General features: G+C 38.7%; 1 protein-coding gene across 2 annotated transcripts in view; it reads right to left on the bottom strand.

Annotated features, from left to right (window-relative positions):
• LOC150090015 (nuclear pore complex protein Nup93-like) overlaps window positions 1–8,469 on the bottom strand; it is a 220,838-nt gene extending 212,369 nt beyond the window's left edge. Inside the window, exon 1 of one of the 2 annotated variants that reach the window (XM_090368937.1) lies at window positions 8,207–8,469. The gene's annotated coding sequence lies outside the window, so the exon portion shown is untranslated. The remainder of the gene's footprint in view (window positions 1–8,206) is intronic. The other variant, XM_090368936.1, reaches the window with a different exon arrangement.
• Window positions 8,470–25,656: the final 17,187 nt, after the last annotated feature.

The raw sequence follows: 25,656 nt of genomic DNA, 5'->3' as shown, positions 1-25,656 counted from the left end.
TATGCCTAAAAGAGATTGCAACATAGGGAGGAAATATAAAAAGTAGCAGTGAAAAGAAAAAGATTAAAGCAGCTAAAGAAGCACAGAAAAACAAGTTGGCTGGATCTCTTCACAAGTTTATTGTGGAAAGTAAAAAGATTTCTGAACTGTCTGAACAATACACTCATGATTGCAATACTTCTGAAATTAATTCCTTTTGTATTCAGAAATGAGTAAATCCTTAAAATTTACTCATTTGTTTCCACAAACAATGAATATAGCAGTGCAACAGATTCTTCTAAGGAAAAATGTTTTGATTCTGACGACATACACATACTGTCCTGATACTACTCAATACTAACAATAATGACACTGAAAATGAAAAAACATAAGTACGGAGAATTTATGTGACCAAGCATGTTGGCCTAAATTTATAACTAGGGATGTTCAGGTGTCTATTATTAAAATAGGACAAAGAATACTTAAAAAAGTAAATTTTCCAGAGGATGAAAAAAGCAGAAAATTTTCCACATTTTATAAAAAGGTTATGCCAAATGGAAAAGTTATCAACCAAAAATGGCTTGTCTATTCTATAGCAAAAAATCAAGTATTTTGCTTTTACTGCAAACTTTTTGACAACTCCATTTTCATTCTGGAATCCACTGGATTTTTTTTACTGGAAAAATGCATGTGTACATCTATCTGACCATGAGAAATCAAAGGGGCATATGACAACAATTATGCAGTGGTTTGAACTTAAACAAAGATTCAAATTAGAGGGCACAATCAATAAACAAAATCGAAAACTAATCAACAGCAAGAAAACTCTGGCATAATGTTTTCAAGTGACTCATAGCTATTGTGCAGTTTTTGGCAAAACAACATGGCGTTTCACAATTCAGTAGATAAGCTACATCAGCCCTATAATGGAAATTTTTTGGGACTTGTAGAATTACTGGAAAAATTTGATCCCAATTATGCAGGATCATGCAAGAATACTCAGAGTATTTTAGCATTAGCATTAGTTTAGGCATATGATGCAAGGAAGCAAGCTTATACAGCATCATTCAAAAAAAAAAAAAAACCTTCCAAATTCACCCATCCGGTTACTCTGAATGTTTGTCTAGTTCAGCCTTAAATTTATTTAAACTATCAACTTCCACAACAACAGATAGAAGTCCGTTCCAGCAATCAACTACCTACTGGCTAAAGGCAAACTTCTGCACATCTATTCTACAACTGTCTTTCCTCAATTTGAATCTATGCCCCCTCAGGTTCTTAATCTGAACAAGTGGAAATAGCCATCAGCATTGAGCCTGCTCAAACCATTCAAGGCCTTATACACCTCGATCAGATCATCTCGCAGATAACTAGCCTCCAGATTCTGCAACTTGCAGAACTTAAGCCTTTCTTCGTAAGTGCACCCCTTTGTTCCTCTCACCAATCTTGTTGCCCTTCTCTGTACTCATTCTAGCAACTCTACATCCTTCCTAAAATGAGGCCTCCAAACCTGTATACAGTACTCAAGGTGTGGCCTGACCACTGACTTATACAAAGAGATAATCACCTCCTTGTCTCTGCTAGCAAAATTCCTATATATCATTGACAAAACTTCATGACCTGATCTGGCAGCCAATCTGTCAGAGAACTTCATATCTGACTGCACAATTACCCCCAGGTCTTTTTCATTCTCCACCTCCCTGAGTGTAGTACCACACAGTTGGTACATTTATCTTGGGTTACTGCTACACATATGGAGTACTTTGCATTTGTAAATTTCAGCTGCCACTTCTCAGCCTATCTGCCTAACTTTTCTAGATCCTGTTGCAGTAGCATACTGTCTTTACTGCCATTAACAACCCTGTCAACCTTTGTATCATCTGCATAACTTGGACATTAAGCCTGATATACCTTCATTGATATCATTGATAAATACACAAAACAACAGTGGGCCCAGCACTGAACCCTAGGGAACTCCACTAAAAACATTAATCCACGTAGAGCAGTGTCCATTTATTACCACTCTCTGCCATCTCTCACTTTACCAGCCCTTCTCTGCCGTCACCATCCCTTTATCCATTGCAGTAACTTGCCCTTAATGCCATACCACTCCAATTTGTATAGCAGTCTTCCATGTGCAACGATATCAAAAGCTACAATATGTGCAACAGTACCAAAAGCTCAGAGAACTTCATATTTGACTGCATAATATCCCCCCCGGGTCTTCATGTCTGACTGCATAATACCCCCAAGGTCTTCATATCTAACTGCACAATTACCCCCAAATCTTTTTCATTCTCCACTTCCCTGAGTGTGAACTCTTACACAATCAAAAATGAGCTTATATCAATAATGGGCAGTAATGTGAGGAAACTATTATAGAAAGAATTAAATATGTTAAATATTTTTCTGTGATATTTGATTGTACATGGATCACAGTCACAAGGAACACGTCACTAATAATTTGCTACATAGTTGGAAAATCATCTGTTCCAGCAGGAATTCGTGGGCACTTCAAATTTTCTGTAAGTGTAAGAAAATACCGGAGAACACTTAAGTGAAGTTTTGCTAGATGAGTTAAAAAGATTGGATTTAGAAGTTTCAGATATTAGAGAACAAGGATGTGATAATGTTGCAAACATGAAGGGGAAGAGATCAGGCATACAAGCATGTCTCTTACAGATAAATCCTAGAGCATGTTTTTCCCTGCACTCATCATAGCTACAACCTGTTTCTATGTGATATGGCAAAAACTTGTCACAAAGAAATGATATTTTTTGGTATCATTCAGGATATTTATGTACTAGCTTCCACTTCAACAAAACATTGCACCACTTTTTGTAAATTTATTAAAAATATGTCTGTAGAACGACTCAGTGATACTAAACGAGAGAATCCAGTTGATGGTGTTAAATCAATAAGATATCAGGCTAACGAAGATTATGAAGCACTTTTTGAAATTGTAGAACAAACCAACAATCTGCAAGCTTGTAATGCGGCTGAATCTTTATGCAATGAAATTAAAATTTTCAATTTCAATATAGCAGTGATTGTTTAGTACAAAATTTTATTTCAATTTAATTACATATGTAAACAATTTAATTAAATTACATAAATTACAAAGTCATTCAGTGACTTGCTTAGCCCACACTATAAACAGTATGGAACTGTGATTCATGTACAAGAATATTTGCTGATGCTATCAAGGCAGGTTAGGTGAGTCGGAAAACTGTTAGTTTGAGGGGATTCACAGACTAATAATTAACAGTAGCCACAAGCACAGGTGAAAGTGATTCTTTCACAGCTTTTATTCAAATGAACAGCAGCCTGGAAAGTGATGTACTGGGGATTTCGAGGGCTGCTGAGAGTCATCATGGAACAAGTAAATACATGGCTTGTGTTAGGGTAACTAAGAGTAAGAACAGGTGCATCCATACCAGCACGTACACCAATGCTAGGAGTATAGTAAATAAATTTGATGAATTTGAAGTGCTGATCAAGACATCAAAGGTGGATATTGTTGTAATATCGGAGATGTGGTGTCACACAGATATAAGGAATGGAGAATTGATATTTGAGGAGTACAATCTGTACAGAAAGGATAAACAGGATAGGAAGGGAGGGAGGAGGGTTGTTGTTTTGTTGTTTTTGGTTTTTAGGAGCATTGGCAACTAAGGCCATATTGCTCCAGGGATATGCGATGGTCATTTCGTGACCTTTCCACATCCTCAGTATTTGGTGGTGACGGGCTCGAACCCCAGTGTAATAAAGAAGTATGTGCTACGCACTGCTGCTCCTTCCCACCTGGCTACGGAGGCGTGCCGAGGGAGGAGGGGTTATGCTGTTAGTTAAGAAACAGCATCTAAGTGCATCCTGTTGACGAGGATGGAGAGTGCAGTGTTGAGTCAGTTTGGTGTGACATAAGCACCGGGAAAACCAAGTTGAGAGTAGGAGTGTGTTATAGGCCTAATAACTCTGATGAGTACAATGAGTACAGAGAAATAGACTGGGCCATTAATCAGATTGTCTTATAATGGGGGATTTTAACTTCCCAGATATTGACTGGAACTTGTGATTGGTTACTCACACACTAGCAAGACTTTTGTGATTGTTTTCTACAGCAGCATGTCTGAGAGGCAACCAGAAGGAGTATTACTGTTGATCTGATTATCAGCAGTGATTCTTCATGCATTAAAAACCTGCAGATAAAGACACCACTAGTTGGCACTGATCACAATGTACTGATGTGGAATTTACTTAAAGATGTAACTACCATCAGGAGTAAAGGGAAGGATTTTTGCTTTCGTAAAGATGACTACAGTGGTGTCAGAGATTTTTTTAAATTCTATACAGTGGGACCAACTGATAATGTTACCAACAGCAAATTCTAAATGGGAATCATTCATGGAATTAATCTTGTAAGCTACTAGGCTTTTCATACCAATTCAGAAATACTGTTCAAACTTTAGGCCTAAATGGATGTCAGACGACCTATTGAGACTCGTGACAGAGAAGAAAAATGTATGGGACGCATACAAATTACCTGGAGACACAGATGCCTATGTTAGATATCAGATAGTCTGTAATCAAGTCACAAAGGAGGTTAGGCAGATTAGGAAAAATCTTTGGCAAATGATGCAAAGAAAAACAGTAAAGACTTCTTTACTTATGTAAACTGTAGAAAGAAGGAGATGAATCAGATTGGTCCATTTGACATTGATGGTTCAATTGTTGACACACCTGCTGAGGTAGTTAACAAACTGAATGAGTATTTTGCATCTACATTCACATATGAGGAGTTACTCAGGAAGGTGAATGTCAGCAGTTTATTAAACTCTGCCAGAGAGCTAAATGATTTTATAATAACTGAGAGCAAAGTGGAGAAAAATTGTTGAAATTAAACATAAAACTGCTGGGGTGGATGGGATCTATCCAGTTATATTAAAGGATGCAGCAAAGGAAGTAAGCAAACCCTTAGCCATAATTATGAAAGCTTCCTTGGACTCAGGGGAGATCCCCATGGACTGCAGATGTGAAAATGTGTCCCCAATTCACAAAAGGGATCAAAGGGTGACATGAGTAATTACAGACCTGTTAGTTTAACTTCTGTTCCAGGGGAAATTAATGGAGGCACTGGTTAAGGAAGCAATGCAGGATTATCTAGACAAGAATGCAGTTATAGTTCAGACTATAACTGAATATGATTGGATACTATGATGTGGTCACAAAGGAACTGGATGTAAAAAATAATTTTGATATTATATTCTTGGATTTTAGGAAAGCTATTGATACTGTGGCATATGGAAGACTACTGTACAAATTGGAGCAGTATGGCATTAAGGATAAGTTGCTACAATGGATAAAAGGATGATTGAGTGGGAGAAGACAGAGTGGTAATCATTGCACACTGTACTTCGTGGAGTCCCCCAGGGTTCGGTGTTAGGCCCATTGTTGTTTTTGTATTTATCAATGATATTGATGAAGGTATATCAGAGTTAATGTCTTAAGTTTACAGACGATACAAAGGTTGACAGGGTTGTTAATGACAGTAATGATAGTACGCTACTGCAACATGATCTGGAAAAGTTGAGCTGAGAGATGGCAACTGAAGTTTAACATTAACAAATGTAAAGTACTGCATATGGGTAGCAGTAACCTCAGAGTAACATATCAACTGGTTGGTACTGCACTTAGGGTAATGGAGAATGAAAAGGATATGGTGGTAATTGTGCAATCAGCTATGAAGTTTTCTGAGCAGTACAGACAGGCTGCAAGAGTAGCTCATGGTGCCTTGTCAATGATATACAGGGATTTTTCTAGCAGGGATAAGGAGGTGACTGTCCCCTTATATAAGGCAGTAGTCAGGCCACACCTTTAGCACTGTATACTGTCTGGAGGAAAGATGTAGAACTGCTGGAATGAGTACAGGGAAGGCAACGAGATTGGTGAATAGAACAAAGGGTTGCTGTTACCAAGAAAGGCTTAAGTTCTGCAAATTGCAGCTTCTGGAGACTAGGCACCTGCGAGTTGATCTAACTGAGGTGTACAAGGTCTTGAATGGTTTGAGCAAGCTCAATGTTGGTGGAATTCTTCATCTTGCTCAGATTACTCACCTGAAAGACAATTGTAGAATATATGTGCAGAAATTTGCCTTTAGCCAGCATGTGGTTGATAGTTGGAACAAACTTTCATGTGTTGTAGTGGAAGTCAACAACTTAAATAAATTCAAGGCAGAATTAGGCAAACATTTGGAGTGAATGGATGGGTGAAATGGGAAGGTTATTTTTTGTTTTTTTTTTGTTTTTTTGGCTGATGCTATATAAGCTTGCTTTCTTGCATCATATGCCTCTACTAATTCTAACTTGGAAATGGCTGAAATCTTATAGAAATGGCAGTTTTAAAAAAGCAATAATTACTGCAAAAGAAACTGGAAATTATTTGGAAATAGAATGCAGTATTTAAAATAAGGAGCACACGCAAAAGAAAACAAACATGTTCATACATATGAACATCAATATGTTCATGAAAATTTTGGATGCATTCTGGATCAATTACTTTAATCAAATTGTTGACACAGCAATTCAATCCATGGACAGCTGCTTTGATAAACTAAAAACACATCAGAAAACATTTGGCTTCCTATATAACTTGCTTGAATTGAAAAAGTCCGAATTACATGAAAATAGTTTATATTTGGAAAATATTTTAAGTGATAATAAACATCAGGATCTTGATGGTTTCGTGCTTGCCAAAGAACTGGAAGCATTAAAGTCAATCATTCAGGCATGGCTCCATAAAGATCCACTGGGAATTTTACAGTTTTTATCAATTAGTCTGAGATATACACTTTTCAAATACATTGATTGCCCAGAGAATAGTTCTGACTCTACCCGCAACTGTTGCATGTAGGGAAAGAAGTTTTTCAAAACTGTAGTTGATTAAAACTTTCATACTGTCTAAGATGCTACATCTTATTAACTTGGCTGTTTTATTAACAGAAAATGGCATTGCTTGCAAGATGGATTACAGTGACATAACAGAAGAATTCTCTGCAAAGAAAGCCCATAAAATATCATTTTTAATTTTTTTCAAGGGCAGTGCAATTACTATAGTTAAACTATAGATTATTTTTAATCTCGTCTGTTTGTTTTTCTTCATTTGTATATTGTTAATAAATATATTGAAATGAATTTTGAATTCGCTCAGGACAGAGTGTCCTTGTTATTGAAGGATAATTTGGTCCAGAAAACTCCACTTAAAACGGGGACGAAATTTTACTAATGTGTATTATGTACTGTATTAGTACATAGTAAAAAATGGATTGAAGGAACTGAAAAATGAAACAATTATTTTATTAGACATTTTTTTATATAATATGTTGAACGATGTAAGGTTAAGTCAAGTTTATTGAAGTTACACAATTTTTCAGTTTTATGAATAAAGAATGAATCCAGAGCTGTGTTTTTTTTTTTTTGCCATGATTTTTCAGATAAAATTGTGTCATAGCACTTAGTTGTTTAACTTTGGTTGCACAATCATGAAGAGGGTCATTCTTAAAAATATATTGAAGTCCTTGGTCAATTTTCCCAAGTGCTTCCTTTACTTCTTTAATTTTCTAATCCTCGTAACTGGGGGGGGGGAGGGCCTTGGATACCAGGCATCCCCTATATTGGAAATGCTTGTGGACACTCACAAATTATGATCTCCGGCTATTATAATCAAACTAAGTGTACGGTGCCCTGTGCGTTAAATGGTGGGTCTTACTAACAGATTTCCGGATTGGTCTCACAAAGTCTGAGGCCGGCCCTGTCTGCTTTACATAACTGTAAAAGACAAAGAAAGAGCGTGTCAACTAATGGTCAGTGCAAAACGAAAAGCTTTGTAGGCTGAAACTTAGTATCCGGTACTACTCCTGTTACGCTACGTGATGAACAGAAGGTTGCGCGAACTGAGAAAAATAGTTGTAATTAGAAGGGAAAAAAAAAAAAAAATTATAAAACAGGTCATGTTTTTAATCGACTTTCATTTTTAGAAAAAAAGGTTATGGTACGGATTCAAGCAAAAACCGATCGTTGGCCACGGGTACCGGATACTAAATTTTACTACTTTGTGCTTTTATCTTTTTATGAATAACTTGTGTCGTGCTGCTGGAATTTATACTTATAAGTGTACAGAAGGGGAGGGGCGTCCTTTCAAGTAAGTAAACTAAATGAATACCGAAATTTACCTCAAAATTTACCTTTCGTAAATTGATTGATTGTTACTAAACTGAATTTCGGATATCATTCAAAACCAATCCGTTATTCCAAATTGGATGGATCCACAGTTCCACCATTTTACAATTCTTTACATATAAATACAAAACTGTTATACAATTTCCACTTTCACATGAATTACCATATAAAAAGTATTCCGCAAAAAATAAATAATAATAAAGAATCCAGCAAATAAAAAAACACAACAAACTTTAACTTTTCAACTGAATCAAGTTTACACAATCTCATGCATGCCGCCACTTTGGGCCACGACACCTAGTGGCCCGGTGAAGACAGGATATTAAAGCTGGAAAAGGAATTAGAAAATGTGAATTGGAATATCATCGGTTTGGCTGAAACAAGAAGAAGAAATGAATCACTTATAAGTTTATCAAGTGGAAATCTGCTGTACACCAATGGAAACAGTGAAAGGAGTGAAGGTGGAGTTGGGTTTCTGGTCCATAAAGATTTTAAAAACAACATTTTGGAATTCAAAAGTACATCACCAAGGGTGTCAAGACTAATACTCAAGATTTCTAAGAGGTACAAGCTAAAGATTATAATGATTTATGCACCAACATCGAGCCATGATGATGAAGAGGTTGAAGAAATGTACACTGAAATTGAGAGTCTTCTAGATGAGCAGAAAACCCACTACACTATTATTATGGGGAACTTCAATGCTAAGGTTGGAAAAAGGCAAAACAGCGCAGAAAGAGGAACTATAGAAAATTTTGGAATTGGTGAAAGAAATAAAAGAGGTGAAAGACTTGTGGAATTTGCAGAATCTCAAGGAATGTCAGTAATGAACACTTTTTTCAAGAAAAGGGTGAACAGAAAGTGGACATGGAAGAGTCCAAATGGATTAACAACTAATGAAATCGACTTCATCCTCACTAACAGAAGATATATTGTGAATGATGTTACCGTCCTGAATAAGGTAAATGTTGGAAGTGATCACAGAATGGTAAGATGTACACTTGATATAGATGTAGGAAAGGAAAGGAAAAAACTGACTCGAGTAAATAATACAAAGATCTTTGAAATAACAGAGGAGGAGAAAAAGCAGTATGTACTGGAAATTAAGAACAAGTTTGAGCTTCTGCAGACTGCTCAGGACCAAGATATCGACGAGGAATATTACAACTTTCTGAAAGTGATAAAGCCCAAGAAACCTATAGGGAAACAGAAATCCAAAGAAGAAAAAATTAGTCAAGAAACACTTGTCATGATGAAACAAAGACGACAAATGAAGAGCAAGAAAAACACTGACAGGGAGAAAATTGAGTATACTGAGTTATGCAAAGCCATTAGAAAGAGACTCAGAGAGGACATAAGAAGATTTAACACAAGAAAAGTAGAACAAGCATTAAGGGAAAACAAAGATTTAAATCAGCAGCCATGAGCAGTAATACAGAAAGACAAATGATACTGAAACTGAAGAATAGCGATGGTGTACTTATAAACAGCAGAGAAGGCATAATTCAAATAGCAGAAGACTACTATAGAGAATTATACAAGGAGCGAGGGAATGATACCAGCAGTGGGGAAGATGGATTGCAAAGTAGCAACACATACGACATACCGATATTCTTCCTGATGAGGTAGAACATGCATTGAAGAAAATGAAGAATCAGAAAGCCCCGGGGGAAGATGAAGTTACTGTAGAGTTGTTAAAATTGGGAGGAAGAGACATAACACAAAAACTGGCAAGGCTCTTCACAAAGTGCATTAGAAAAGGTGTGATGCCTAAGCAGTGGAATAATGCAATCATAGTTTTGCTGCATAAGAAAGGAGATAAATCAGAAATTGGAAATTATAGACCAGTTAGCTTGTTGTCCCATATCTACAAGTTGTTCACAAGGGTCATTACTAACAGATTAGAAAGAATACTTGATGAGAATCAACCGAAAGAGAGCAAGCTGGCTTTAGGACAGGATCCTCAACTATGGATCACCTTCACGTAATATCACAGCTAATGGAGAAAGCAAATGAATATAAAACACCATTATGCCTGGCATTTGTGGATTATGAAAAGGCATTTGACTCCATACAGCATAAGGCAATGTTTCGGGCACTGGAAAGACAAGGCATAGATACTCCATATATTATGATTTTGAAGAAAATATATGAGAGTGCTACATCCTTTATTAGACTAGACAAAGACAGTAGCAAATTTAAAATCGAGAAAGGAGTTCGACAAGGAGACACAATATCTCCGAAGCTGTTTACTGCTGCCCTTGAGGAAGCTTTCAGAAGATTAGACTGGTCGCAGAAAGGAGTCAATGTGAACGGAGAGTACCTAAACCATTTACGATTTGCAGATGACATTGTGGTCATAAGCCACGATCCCAAAGAATTAGAGGAAAATCTTAATCAGTTATGCACAGTTAGTAAGGATTTTGGACTAAAGATGAATATGGCTAAAACAAAAGTAATGATGAACAAGTATGCCACGGAAAGGGAAATAATGATTGAAGGAGCAGTAATTGAAAAGATGGAGACATATACTTATCTGGGACAAGTTATTAGCTGTAATAATGATAAATGGCTGGAAGTCAAGAGAAGAATAAATTTTGGATGGATAGCATTCAGGAAATATAGTCACATACTGAAGAGCAATATCCCAGTTTGTCTGAAACGTAAAATAATGAATCAATGTATACTCCCCACCATGACTTATGGAAGTGAAACTTGGGCACTCACCAAAAGAATGGAAGAGAAGCTAAGAACTACACAGCGAAGAATGGAACGAATTATATTGGGAATCAGACTGTTAGATAAGAAGAGAAACACATGGATTAGGCAGCAAACTCAAGTAAAGGACATTCTTATCAAAACTAAAGAACTAAAATGGTCTTGAGCAGGACACATAGCTCGAAGACATGATGACAGATGGACTAAGAAAATAACAGAATGGTACCCAAGAGGAGCTAGAAGAAAACCTGGAAGACAAAGGCGGAGATGGATAGATGAAATTCATGAGTTTTTGAGTAGTAAATGGATGGCCAGTGCTCAAAACAGAAGGAACTGGAAAGTTGCTGGGGAGGCCTTCATCCTGCAGTGGATTGAAGACGGCTGATGATGATGATGATGATGATGACCTAGTGTCAAATAAAGTGTAGGGTGAGAAAGCAATGCCTAATTAACTACCGACCTATTACTACACTGAATATAATTGCGAAAATTTTTGAATTCTTATTTTATAAATATCTTAGTTTCTAACTTCACCCTTTTATCAATAATCATCAGTATCATTTTCTTCCCAAGAAATCAAATGTTTCAAATCTGGCCTTGTTCTCTCATTTCCTACAAACTAATTTGGACAAATGAAATAAAATTGATTCCCTATTCCTTGATATTTCACATGCTTTGACTCAGTCCGTATCGATTTCGCATTCAGGGAACTACTCTTGGAGGCTACCAGGCTTTAGATACCAACTGAGAAATATTGTTCAAGGTTTGGGCCTAAATGGTTGTCAGATGAGCTGATGAGACATGTGGCAGAGAGGAAAAATGCATGGGATACATACAAATTAATGGGTGACATGGAAGCCTATGATAGATATAAGTTGGTCTGTAACCAAGTCACAAAGGAGATTAGGCAGGCAAAGGCAGACTATGAAAAATCCTTGGCAAAGGATGCAAAGAAAAACAGAAAAGAGTTCTTTACATACTTGAACTCGAAAAGGAAAGGGATGAATCAGATTGGTCTACTGGATATTGATGGTTCAACAGTTGAGGATCCTGCTCAGGTGGCTAACAATCTAAACGAGTATTTTGCATCTACATTCACGCATGAGGAGTTATTCAGGAAGGAGAATGATGTAGGTAAAGTAAACAATGGCAGTGAGCTGGATGATTTTGTAATAACTGAGAGGAAAGTGGAGGAGAGATTGTTGAGGATAAACATAAAAAAGGCACCTGGGGTGGATGGGATCTATCCAGTTATATTAAAGGAGGCAGCAAAGGAAGTATGCAAACCCCTAGCCATAATTATGAGAGCTTCTTTGGACTCAGGGGAGGTACCCATAGACTGGAGATGTGCAAATGTAACCCCAATTCACAAAGGAGGATCAAAGGCTGACACAAGTAATTATAGACCTGTTAGTTTAACTTCTGTTCCAGGTAAATTAATGGAGGCACTGGTTAAAGAAGCACTGCAGGATCATCTAGACAAGAATTCAGTTATAGCTCAGACGCAGCATGGTTTTGTTAAGGGCAGGTCTTGCCTGACCAATTTGATTGGATACTATGATGTAGTCACAAAAGAACTGGATGCAGGGAATAACTTTGATATTATATATTTGGATCTTAGAAAGGCTTTTGATACTGTTGCACATGGAAGACTGCTGCACAAATTGGAGCAGTGTGGCATTGGAGGCAAATTGCTGCTATGGATAAGGGGATGGTTGAGTGGCAGAAGACAGAGAGTGGTAATCAATGGACACTGCTCAACGTGGACTAATGTTATTAGTGGAGTTCCTCAAGGTTCAGTGTTGGGTCCGTTGTTGTTTTCGGTGTTTATGAATGATATTGATGATGGGATATCAAGTTTAATGTCCAAGTTTGCAGATGATACAAAGGTTGGCAGGGTCGTTAAGGACAATACTGACGCTCTGCTGCTGCAACAGGATCTGGAAAGGTTGAACAGATGGGCTGAGAGGTGGCAAATGAGGTTTAACATCGACAAATGTAAAGTGCTGCATATGGGAAACAGTAACCCCAGAGCAACGTATCAACTCTGCGGTACTACACTGACAGTGGTGGAGAATGAAAAGGACCTGGGGGTAATTGTGCAGGCAGATATGAAGTTCTCTGAGCAGTGCAGACGAGCTGCAAGAGTAGCTCATGGTGTCTTGTCAATGATATACAGGAATTTTTCTAGCAGGGATAAGGAGGTGATTATTCCCTTGTATAAGGCAATGGTAAGGCCACATCTTGAGTACTGTATACAGGTCTGGAGGCCTCATTTCAAGAAGGATGTAGAGCTGCTGGAACGGGTACAGAGAAGGGCAACAAGATTAGTAAATGGAACAAAGGGTTGCTCTTACGAAGAAAGGCTTAAGTTTTGCAAATTACAGAGTTTGGAGACTAGGCACCGGCGAGGTGATCTGATAGAGGTGTATAAGGCTTTGAATGGTTTGAGCATGCTCAATGCCAATGGGATTCTTCATCTTTCTCAGAATAATCACCTCAGAGGGCATAAATTCAAATTGAGGAAGGACGGATGTCGGATAGATGTGCGGAAATTTGCCTTTGGCCAGCGGGTGGTTGGTTGGTAGAACCGACTTCCATCACTTGTTGTTGAAGTTGATAGCCTAAACAAATTTAAAGCTCAACTGGACAGGTATTTCGAACGAACGGAGGGGTGAAATGGGAGTGGTTTTTTTTTTTTTTTTGGCTGATGCTGAATAAGCTTGCTTTCTTGCATCATATGCCTCTGCTAATGCTAATGCTAATGCTAATGATTTTCTGCTCTTCATGCTTTCATCTTATGGGCTATGATTACCTTTACTGGATTTGCTTGGTTCACTGCTTGAAAATCGTAAATTATCCATAATAATTGATGGTATTTCATTAAGATTATTACTAAATATAATACCACTCTTATACCACATGAAATTAATAATATGGTTTATTAAGCTATTGGCCTAAACTACTATACATTAACGTAACGTTTCAAGTATCTTATCGATACCCATCATCATTCTGGTATTGGTAAGATACCTGAAACGTTACCTTAATGTATAGTAATTTAGGCGAATAGCTTTATAAATTATATTATTAAATTCACGTGGTATAAGAGTTATATTATATTTAGAAATAATCTTAATGGAAAACAACCACGGAATGTACTTCCCTAACGGTATAAGTAATGGTATTTCATCAACTCTCCTGTTAAGAGCAGAGACTGTTTCTACAGGGATGGGATACACTTAAATAGAAAGGGTGCAAGAATATTTGCTGACGCTATCGAGGCAGTGTTACGTGGGTCGAAAAACTGCTAGCTTGGGAGGGGGGTCCACGGACTAGTAGCTTAACAGTAGCCGCTGGCAGAGGTGAAAGTGATTCTTGCACTGCTTCTATTGGAATGAGTAGCAGCCTAGAAAACAAGATGCAGGGTAATTCAGAGACTGCTGGAAGTCATCGCGGTACAAGTAAACACATGGGTTTAGTTAGGGTAGCTAAGAATAGGAACAGGTGCATGTACACCAATGCTAGGAGTTTGGTAAATAAAGTTGATGAATTTGAGGTATTGCTCAAAATATCAAAGGCAGATATTGTTGGGATATCAGAGATGTGGGATCACAGAGATATAAGGAATGCAGAACTGGAATTTGGGGAGTACAATGTGTACAGGAAGGGAGAAGGGGGTTATGCTATTAGTAAAGGAACACATAAAATCCAAGGAAATGAAGCCAGTCGACATCGCAGGAGATGCACAGTCGAGTCAGTTTGGTGTGACATAAGCATTGGGATATCAAAATTGAGAGTAGGAGTGTGCTATAGGCCTAATGACTCTGATAAGTGTAATAAGGAACTGTACAGGAAAATAGAGTGGGCCAGTAACGCAGAGAGTCTTATAACGGGGGTTGTTAATTTTCCAGATATTGACTGGAATTTGTGGGTTGGTCACTCACACACTAGCAAGGCTTTCGTGGATTTATTGGATGATTGTTTTCTACATCACCATGTTCGGAAGGAAACTAGAGGGAGTAATACTCTTGATCTGATTATCAGTAGTGATCCTTCATGCATTACGAATCTGCAGATAAAGGAACCACTAGGTGGCAGTGATCACAGTGTGCTGAAGTGGGATTTACTCAAAGAGGTAACTACCATCAGGGGTAAAAGGAAGGTTTTTTGCTTTCGTAAAGGCGACTATGGTGGTCTGAGACAGTGTTTAAATTCTATATTGCTAGACCAACTGATGATGTTACCAACAGCAAATTCAAAATGGGAACCATTCAAATAATTAATCTTGGAAGATACTAGGCTTTTCATACCAACTAAGAAATATTGTTCAAGGTTTAGGCCTAAATAGATGTCAGATGAACTGATGAGACATCTGGCAGAGAAGAAAAAATGCATGGGAGACATATAAATTAATGGGTTACATGGAAACCTATGATAGATATAAGCTGGTCTGTAACCAAGTCACAAAGGAGATTAAGCAGGCAATGTCAGATTATGAGAAATCTTTGTCAAAGGATGCAAAGAAAAACAACAAAGAGTTCTTTACCTATGTAAACTCTAAAAGGAGAGGGATGAATCAGATTGGTCCACTGGATATTGATGGTTCAACAGTTGAGGATCCTGCTCAGGTGGCTAACAAACTAAACGAGTATTTTGAATCTACATTTACACATGAGCAGTTATTCAGGAAGGGGAATGCCAGAGGTGAATAAACTCTGGCAATAAGCTAGATAATTTTGTAATAACTGAGAGGAAAGTGGAGGAGAAATTGTTGACGATAAACATAAAAAAGGCACCTGGGATGGATGGGATCTGTCCAGTTATATTAAAGGAGGCAGCAAACGAAGTAAGCAAACCCTTAGCCATAATTATGAGAGCTTCTTTGGACCCAGAGGAGGTACCCATGTACTGGAGTTGTGCAAATGTGACCACAATTCACAAAGGAGGACAAACGGCGACAAAAGTAATTATAGAATTGTTAGTTTAACTTCTATTCCAGGAAAATTAATGGAGGCACTGGTTAAAGAAGCACTGCAGGATCATCAAGACAAGACTTCAGTTATCGCTCGAACACATGGGTTTCTTAAGGGAAAGTCTTGTCTGACCAATTTGATTGGATACTATGATGATAAAGCAACTGGATGCAAAGGTTAACTTTGATATCATACATTTGGAACTAAGAAAGGCCTTTGGTACGGTTGCGCATGGAAGACTGCTGCGCAGATTGAGGCAGTGTGGCATTGGAGGCAAATTGATGCTATGGATAAAGGGATGGTTGAGTGAGAGAAGACAGACAGTGGTAATCAATGAACACTGCTCATTGTGGACTAATGTTATTAGTGGAGTCCCGCAGGGTTCAGTTTCGGGTCCATTGTTGTTTTCTATATTTATAAATGATATTGATGATGGTATATCAGGCTTAATGTTCAAGTCTGCAGACGATACAAAGGTTGGCAACGTTGTTAATGATAGTATGCTGCTGCAATAGGATCTGGAAAAGTAGAGCAGATGGGCTGAGAGGTGGCAATGAAGTTTAAATATGACAAATGTAAAGCACTGCTTATTGGAAGCAGTAACCACAGAGTGACATATCAACTCTGTAGTACTGACTTGACAGTGGTAGAGAACGAAAAGGACATGGGGGTAATTGTACAAGCAGATATGAAGTTTTCTGAGCAGTGCAGACGGGCTGCCAGAGTAGCTCATTGTGTCTTGTCAATGATGTACAGGAATTTTTCTATAAGGGATAAGGAGGTGATTATCCCCTTGTATAAGGCAATGGTCAGGTCACACCTTGAGCACTGAATACAGGTCTGGAGACCTCATTTCAAGAAGGATGTAGAGCTGCTGGAACGAGTACAAAGAAGGGCAACAAGATTAGAGAAGGAACAAAAGGGTTGCTCTTACGAAGAAAGGCTTAAGTTTTGCAAATTACAGTGTCTGGAGAATAGGCACCGCCGAGGTGATCTGATAGAGGTGTATAAAGCCTTGAATGGTTTGAGCATGCTCAATGCGGATGGGATTCCTCCTCTTGCTCAGAATAATCACCTGAGAAGGCAAAAATTCAAATTGAGGAAAGGCAGATGTAGGATAGATGTGCGGAAGCCTTTAGCCAGTGGGTAGTTGGTTGGTGGAACAGACTGCCATCCTTTGTTGTGGAAGTTAATAGCCTAAATTAATTTAAGGCTGAGCTGGACAGGTATTTGGAACGAACGGAGGGGTGAATTGGGAGCGGTTTTTTTTTTGGCTGATGCTGCATAAGCTTGCTTCCTTTCATCATATGCCTCTACTAATGCTAATACTAACTCCACTTATTGTTTTGCAAGGTGTTCCTCAAGGCTCAAACTTGAGTCTGCTCTTCTTTACTGTTTTCATTAATAATCTAAATCTCTCGCAGCCTGAGGCTAAAGCCCTTAACATATTTCGGTCTTACTTTATATTATACACCATCAGGCATCTCTCATTTTGTGGAGCTATACTTCATAACTGTTTTGTCATCATTCCATCATTGCCGTCTGGGTGGTGGTATCCGCTGAGAATAAGTAACAACAGTCTTCTCCTTTGGTGAAGCGTTACTTATTCGAACTAGTGCAATGTCATGGCAACTCGGTGTGAAGGTATTCACAATATGAAATATAAGTTAAACGATGCCGCTTTGGCATATTTTTGCTAATTCAGAGTTTAGCTGCGTACTAAAATGATGCGTGTAAACTAACTTGTACGTTGTCTAAATCTCTCGCAACATATTTTAACGTATTTTAGTATTATTGACCTGTTACCTGTATTTCAGCTCGTTCATGTTGTGTGGCAACTCTATGCAGGTGATATTAAACTTTACAAAGTTATTTATTCTTCAACTGACAGCGATGAACTCCAGTACTGCCTTAATTCCCTCTCACTCTGGCTCAATAAAATTAACTTGTTTCTAAACCCATTAAAATGTAAATTAAAAATAATAATAGTAATAGCCAGGTAGTGCAAGGAATCCACAGGCGTTTTCTGCAATGGCCGAAAAAATTATGAAATTATGTCGCTTTTGCTCGAATCGTGCAGTTAGATCCTCTGTGTTTATTCGTTATTATATTGGAAACTCTGTAATTTCGAGTGCTTCTACATACAGGAATTCGGTGCCCTATTTCAAATTGACCTTCATCCCCCTTTCCATGTTCATCATGTAATATCTCAGACTTACATACTTCTTGAATTAATTAAGCGGTCTTCCCCGATTATCAAGAGCAACAAAGTTACGACAAGCAGCTTATACTTCCCATTTTTGATTATTGTGATATTATTTGGTCCCCAAAAAAAGTAATATCTTTCTCATAGACTTGAGAGAATTTCAATTAAATTCATTAAATTCTTATGCTTTCGAAATCACCTCGCCTTTCACCGTTCCTCTTCATTCCAGACGACAAACAAGTCACAAAACAGGTTAGGCAAGCAAAGGCAGATTACGAGAAATCTTTGGCAAAGGATGCAAAGGAAAATAGTAAAGACTTCTTTACTTATGTAAATTCTAAAAGGAAGGAGATGAATCATATTCGATTACTTTATATCGATGGTTCAATTGTTGATGATTCTGCTCAGATAGCTGACAAACTAAATGAGTATTTTACATCTATATTCGCACACGAAGAATTCTGTAGGGAAGAGGAGACTAGAAGCTTATCAAACTCTGACAGGTAGTTAAATGAATTTGGAATAACTGAGAGCAAAGCAGAGGAGAATCTGCTGCAGTTAAACATAAGGAAGGCACCTGGGGAGGGACTGGAATCAATATAGTTAGTTACATTAAAGGAGGCAGCAAAGGAAGTAGGAAAACTCATAGCCATAATTATCAAGCCATTCTTGAACTCAGGGGGCGTCCCCACAAACTAGAGATGTGCAAATGTATCCCCAATTCACAAAAGGGGGATCGAAAAGCGACACGAGTAATTACAGATCTGTTAGTTTAACTTCTGTTCTAGGGAATATAATGGCGGCACTGGTTAAAGAAGCACTGCAGGATCATCTAGACAAGACTGCAGTTATTGTTCAGACACAGCATGTGTTTGTTTAGGGGAAGTCTTGTCTGACCAATTTGATTGGATACTATGATGTGGAACGAACTTCCATCTGTCGTTGTGAAAGTTGACAGCTTAAATAAATTCAAGGCTGAACTAGACAAACTTTTGGAGTAAATTGATGGGTTAACCGGAAAGGTTTTTTTTTTTTTTTTTTTTTTGTATGATGATATATCAGCTTGCTTTCCTGCATCATATGCCTCTACTAATGCTAATAATTCCATGAGTCTGTTTTTTTTTTTTTTTGTCTATAATATTTTAAACTCTATTATCGCTTCTCCATATCTTCTTGAACAAATACCTTTCACTATACTCGCTTGAATTCTCGTTATAAAACTGATTTCGCACTGCCTGTTCCCTGTAAGCATACTCAACACTTAACTCGGAAGTCCTCTGTTCCGTTTTCTTTAACCCCTGGCATGGTGCCGTGAAGAGTATTGTAAAATCATGGTACCTGCATGTACCGGTGAGGTGCAACCTTACAATAGACGGGTTAAGTGTAAAATGAATATTGTGATCATATTGAATAATCACAATATTCATTTTACACTTAAGCCATCTATATATAAAAAATTGCTCTTTACTCGGTTTTGTTAATCAAAATTTTGTATATATTTGAATACAATTCTCAGCGTTCTCAACATAAATAAACTTCCCAAAAAAAAAAAAAAAAAAGTCAAAACACTACAAGTATTGCTGATTTCACAATTTATAGATTTTTTAAAAGAAATTTCAGGGGGGATCGCATATTTATATGCATAAGCGCCTATTGTCCTCGTCGTGTCTATCGGTACGAATGTAACAACTAGATTTCCAGCGACAGATATTCATGAAATTTGATATTTTGTTCTTCAGTCAAGTTCCTGGGTCTAACCCTGGACAATAAGTGGACTTTCTTACTACATCTCAACTCACTCAAAAAAAAAAAAAAAAAAAAAAACTAAGCACTACACAGCATGTTAGCCCGTGTAACCAGGACTGACTGGAGACTAAAAAGAACTCTATGCTTTTTATAGCACTGTCTTCATACCAATCATAACTTATGGAGCCCAAATCTGGTTTCGTTGTGTGGACAAGAAGACCATCATCAACAGGATTGGACAGATCCAACGTCTCTTCCTTCTACGCATGTCTAGAGCATACAGCACCATATCAACACCTGCTCCGAATTAATCACAGGGAAACTTCCCCTTGATCTGCACGTCGCTTTCTGCGGTCTAACGGTTATAAAAGTGTTATAACAAAGATATTAATCTCAATCAACGACCACTTCGTCAGCTGCACCTTGACCTGGTTCATCCCCAACTTGGAGATGATGTATCTCCTCTCTGGACATGGGGTAATCAAACTCAAACTACAGGAACTGGCCCTTTCCAACGATAGCCTTTGAATCTGCAGTGACCTGGAAGATTGGAGTCACATCGTGTTCAACTGTGTTGCCTACTTAGACCTTAGACAACAATCTCTTCTGGAGAGTGAACTACAAAACCTGCAACCTGTCCACTCCCTAATTGCAACAAAGACACCCATCTTTACCTGTATTAATTTCTCTACCAAGGTGTTCAAATTCAAATTATTATGTTCGGGCCACCCGTAATTTCTTACATATACCTGGGTATGTATAATATCTGTAAATTGTGCGTGTTCTCTGGTCGATTTGTCTGTTTTGCTGGACGAAAAAACCACAGGTTCTGGAGAAAATAACCTTCCTATCTATGCCTGAGACCGACTAACTCAGCCATGAAGTGAAGAAAGCCAATTAAAGTTCCTCACGTCATCAACGGGATTCGAACCCAGGCCTATTCCACCCTATGTGGGAAGGACGGCGACAATACCACTCTTCTACCCACGCAGATACCAAGGTGTTCAACCAGAGAGGCAGCTCTCCCACAACCACCATAGTAGAACATCCAACTATTGGAACCAGATATATCACAATCAACACCGTGGATTGAACTCTCCAATTTGGCGACCTTCAACTAAACATCGACTCATCTCACCACAACCACCACCATAGTGGAGGGTTGGCATCACTTTGACTGCGAACTCTATGAAGACATCAGATGCATACTCATCACAAAAATAACATATCCGCCACAAAACATGGAATCGCACCTACTGGACAAGGTGGATAAATATAAAGCCTTTACGAAGTTTGCGCAATCACTATTTGTGCGGAGAAAAGCCCTAGTAGCAGCAAATTCGTAACTCCCGAAAACAAATGCCCGGCTTAGGCCCGCTGTTGATCGCCCAGGGGACTCAACACTGGACTACTCCGACCACAAAGGCTGCACTGCCCAATGCATATATAGCACAGCGGCCTAGACAACTCAACAGTGCCACAAGAATGGACTTCATGTAGGGGACAACGTTCCCATGTATGACCAAAAACAACCTGATAACTCTTGGATGAGACCACACAGTTCCAGGAACTGGAACTGGATTTGTCCTACATGATTTGACCAAGACATCTGTAGCTTTGCAGCCAGCGACATTTTGGCTATTCGTACCAATTCACTTGCTCGTTACCTTTATTCCTTCCCTGGGTGGGAGGGGACAGGCCTCTGTATTCACCACCCCCTTCTTCTTCTGGTGGGGCATGTCCCTGCTGATCTGTCTGTGATTGCCTTCTCTATCGTCTGCATATTTCTCTCTGTCTCCCCCAGTCTAACTAAAATGACAGCGCATGCCCCCTAAATTACTAGCGTCAAAATTCCAACCTCACACTCATTAAACCATTTCGGCCTTCAGCCTAATCAAACTCTAGCGCTTATCCTTTTTTTTTTTTTTTTTTTTTTCTATAATAGACCCTTGCCACTAAAATCTTTAGAAACTAGGCAGTAGGGCCTGCCAGAGTACGAGTTATAATCTACTGGGTATCTGACCTACTTCCTCGTGGCAAAGTGTGGGAAAATGTGGGTCCCATTAGGGACCCAACGGCTAAAGGCCAGAAGATACAACGCATCACGACATTACATTACTGAACAATACCCATATACTTTTTAAATCTCTGCCCTCCACAGAGTACTGTGTTTCACAAACAATGCATACAACACGGAGATGGGGGAAATCCATGGTGTCGTTATACCCTAAATACTTTACACTTTACACCACTACCTTCCACAGAGAACTTCTTAGCCCCCCCCCCTCTCCTAGATGAAACATCGCCGACCTCGTTCCTTTGTCTGCGCGGATAGCAAAGTGGTATCGTCACCATCCTTCCCACACGGAGTGGAAAAGGCACGGATTCGAATTCTGTCGATGACGCGCGGAACTTTAATGGGCTTTTTTCACTCCGTGGCTGAATTAGTCGTGCTTAGGCGTAGATAGCAAGGTTTTTTTCCCCCCAGAAAAAAACTGGGGTTTTTTTCGTCCAACAAAACAGGCAAATCGACCAGAAAACACTTGCAATTTACAGACATAATATCTATACAGGCATATGTAAGAAATTACGGGTGGCCTTCATATAATAATTTGAATTTAAATTTTTTTTTTTTTGAACTTTGTTCCTTTAGCCAAAGAAATGCCTGTCAGTGAAATAGCTCTTGATCTCCAGTATGCTGCTGCCTCAAAAATACTCCTTAGAACTACCCCTTACCCACCCTTCTTTAGGGCACACCACCTACTACAAGTTTTCCTAGCTTCTACTTGCCTCAGGGACATCTCTCTTGTCCCCCTTTCACCTGCACCTTTGATTTCCCCATCTTCCACTGTCTCCATTTTTCTCTTCATTTGGGGTTTTCCCCTGGCTCTGCCTGGGGCCAAGCTCGTCAGACGTTCTTATCCGCTACTGGTCCGGCTCATCATGTCGTCGTGATCGCGTGATTCTTCCTTGGTAATTAAGAGGCCAGATGAACAACACATATGATACCCAACATAATTCACACTCATCTGGCTTTGCAGTCTTGCATCTTCACGGTGCCACTAACCACGGTTTTGTGGGAAACCATTTGCAACGCTTAACAAAGACATTGCCTGCTATGTCCACTGTTTTCTAGAAATATTTGGAGAGCCATCCCAGATTCATTAATATCGGACCAATAGAAATTCATAAATTATTTTTTTTTTGCAGTGCAAACTGTATAGAAAAATCAAGTTTGCATTGAAAATAGAAAATAACGCATCATTGTTAGCTTTAGACATTTCATGCATGCTTGGTGTGTATTATTAAACTTGACCCCTTTTCACCCAGAGTGAGTGAAAAGGGGTTGAGTTAAATTGAAAGGAAAAGGGGTTAAGTTTAAAAGAAACAAACTGAAACTGGGTATAATTCAAAGGTTCGTGCAGCTATCAATTAGCAGGGTGTGCCGCATTGTTAGCAACCCTGCCTTGAAAGTTTTAACAGGATGTCAGCCACTCTACCTAGTAGTCAGCCGAGGCCTATTCTACCAACTTAGCAAAGGCACACCAGCTGAAATATTAAATCTCCAGCTGGATCTTGAAAATAACCCCAAGATTTTTTTTTTTTTTTCGTTACTGGCAGCTAATATAGGGTCCCTTCTGGCTACACCTGAAACAAGGATATCTAATTTTGTTTCAGACCTTCAAAATAAGTAAAATTGCCAGAGTGATAATACGCATTTCAGGCTCCATAAACTATTGAAAAATACGAATGGAGTAAAAAAGGAAAAAAGCTCACAAAAGAGAGCTGAAAGTCGAAGAACATAAAGGAAGAGTATATTAAAAAACAAAACGTGATTTACATCGTTCATCTCCCACACCTAAGGGAAGGACAGTCATACTGCCCAAATCCAGCATTACCTGACACCATTTTTAAAAATTTTTAATTTTGTTTATGAAACAAGGAATTCTCCAAACCACCCGAGAAACGCAAATTTATTTCTTGGATGTTTAATTAGAGCAGTTTAATTAGGCTATCCAAACCACGACCCGCGGAACGATTTTGTGCGGCCCTCCTGTGGGTTAGGCCTTTTGATTTTCACTCGCAAAAAATAAAACTTTCGACGCGAAACACTACTTGCGAGTGCAAACCTGGCTTCTACGCGCGACTTCATGTGCATTTGGTTGCGTCCATGCTCGATGTCTCGTTTCAACGCTCATGCTCCGGGGCGGATTTCCCGTCGTTAGTCTCGTTCGTTCGTTCGTAGTAGTAGTACTGGCATGTGATGCAAGAAAGCAAGTGTATTCAGCATCAGCCAAATAAAAAAAAAAATAACACCATTCCCTCCAAAGGCCTGTACAGTTCCTCCCTAAATTTATTTAACCTGTCAACTTCCACACCGACAGATGGATGTTTGTTTCAGCAATTAACCACCCGCTGGCTAAAGGCAAATTTCCGCACATCTATTCTACATCTGTCTTTTCTTAATTTGAATTTGTGGCCCTTGTGTTCGTAATCTGAACAAGTGGAAGGATCCCATCAGAATTCAGCGTGCTCAACCCATTCAAGGCCTTATACACCTCAATCAGATCACCGCGCAGGTGCCTAGTCTCCAGCCACTGCAATTTGTAGAACTTAAGCCTCTCTTGGTAAGAGGATCCCTTCGTTCCCCTCACCAATCTTATTGCCCTTCTCTGTACACACTGAAGCAACTCTACATCCTTCCTTAAATGATGCCTCTAGACCTGTATGCAGTACTCAAGGCATAACCTGACCATTGCCTTATCCAAAGGGATAATCACCTCATTTTCCCTACTAGCAAAATTCCTATATATCATTGACAAAACCCCATGACCTGCCCTGGCAGCCTGTCAGCATTGCTCAGAAAACTTCATATCTGACTGCACAATTACTCCCAGGTCTTTTTCATTTTCTACCACCTTAAGTGTAGTATCACACAGTTGGTACGTTTCTCTGCGGTTACTTCTACCTATATTCGTCTAAGGTTGTGGACTCATCAAATTACTAGATACGCATTGCGATTGATTTCCGTGTTATCTTCAATACAGTTAACTTCTACTGAATAAAGTACTACTTACAGTGGAACAACAATGTCTCACAAGAAAAGAAAAATTGAAGAAAAGCGAGTGTATCAAAGTCGATAGGAATCAGACTGATTACAAACAACAAGAATAAAATTCAATGTCTTGTTTGCATGCAAGTTTTGTCAGCGTCTAAAGAGTATAATGTGAAACGACATTACAGAGTAAAAGATTTCAGATGTACAGGGTGAGCCAAAAGTCAGTAAACAATTAAAGAAATGGAATTTCAGTCAATTTTTGAAAATCGTAAAGGTGACTACAGTGGTCTCAGACAGTTTTTAAATTATATACAGTGGGATCAACTGACGATGTTACCAACAACAAATTCTAAGTGGGAAGCATTCAAGAAATTAATCGTGGAAGCTACTAAAAATTTCATACCTATTAAGAAATATTGTTCAAGGTTTAGGCCTAAATGATTATCAAATGAACTAATGAGACTCGTGACAGAGAAGAAAAATGTATGGGATGCATATAAATTATCAAGCGACTCAGAAGCCTGTGGCAGATATAAGCTAGTCTGTAATCAGGTAACAAAGGAGGTTAGTTTTTTTTTGTTTTTGTTATTTGGTTTTTAGTAGCATTAGCAACTAAGGCCATATTGCTCCGGGATATGCGGTGGTCATTCCCTGACCTTTCCGCATTCTCCGTATTTCGTGGTGACGGGCTCGAACCCCGGTCTAATCAAGAAGCGTGTGCTACGCACAACTGCTCCT

This window comes from Mastigoproctus giganteus, chromosome 2 (assembly GCF_048544385.1).
Source record: "Mastigoproctus giganteus isolate SK-2022 chromosome 2, ASM4854438v1, whole genome shotgun sequence".
Lineage (NCBI taxonomy): Eukaryota > Metazoa > Arthropoda > Arachnida > Uropygi > Thelyphonidae > Mastigoproctus > Mastigoproctus giganteus.
This window is presented reverse-complemented; position numbering and strand designations above follow the sequence as displayed.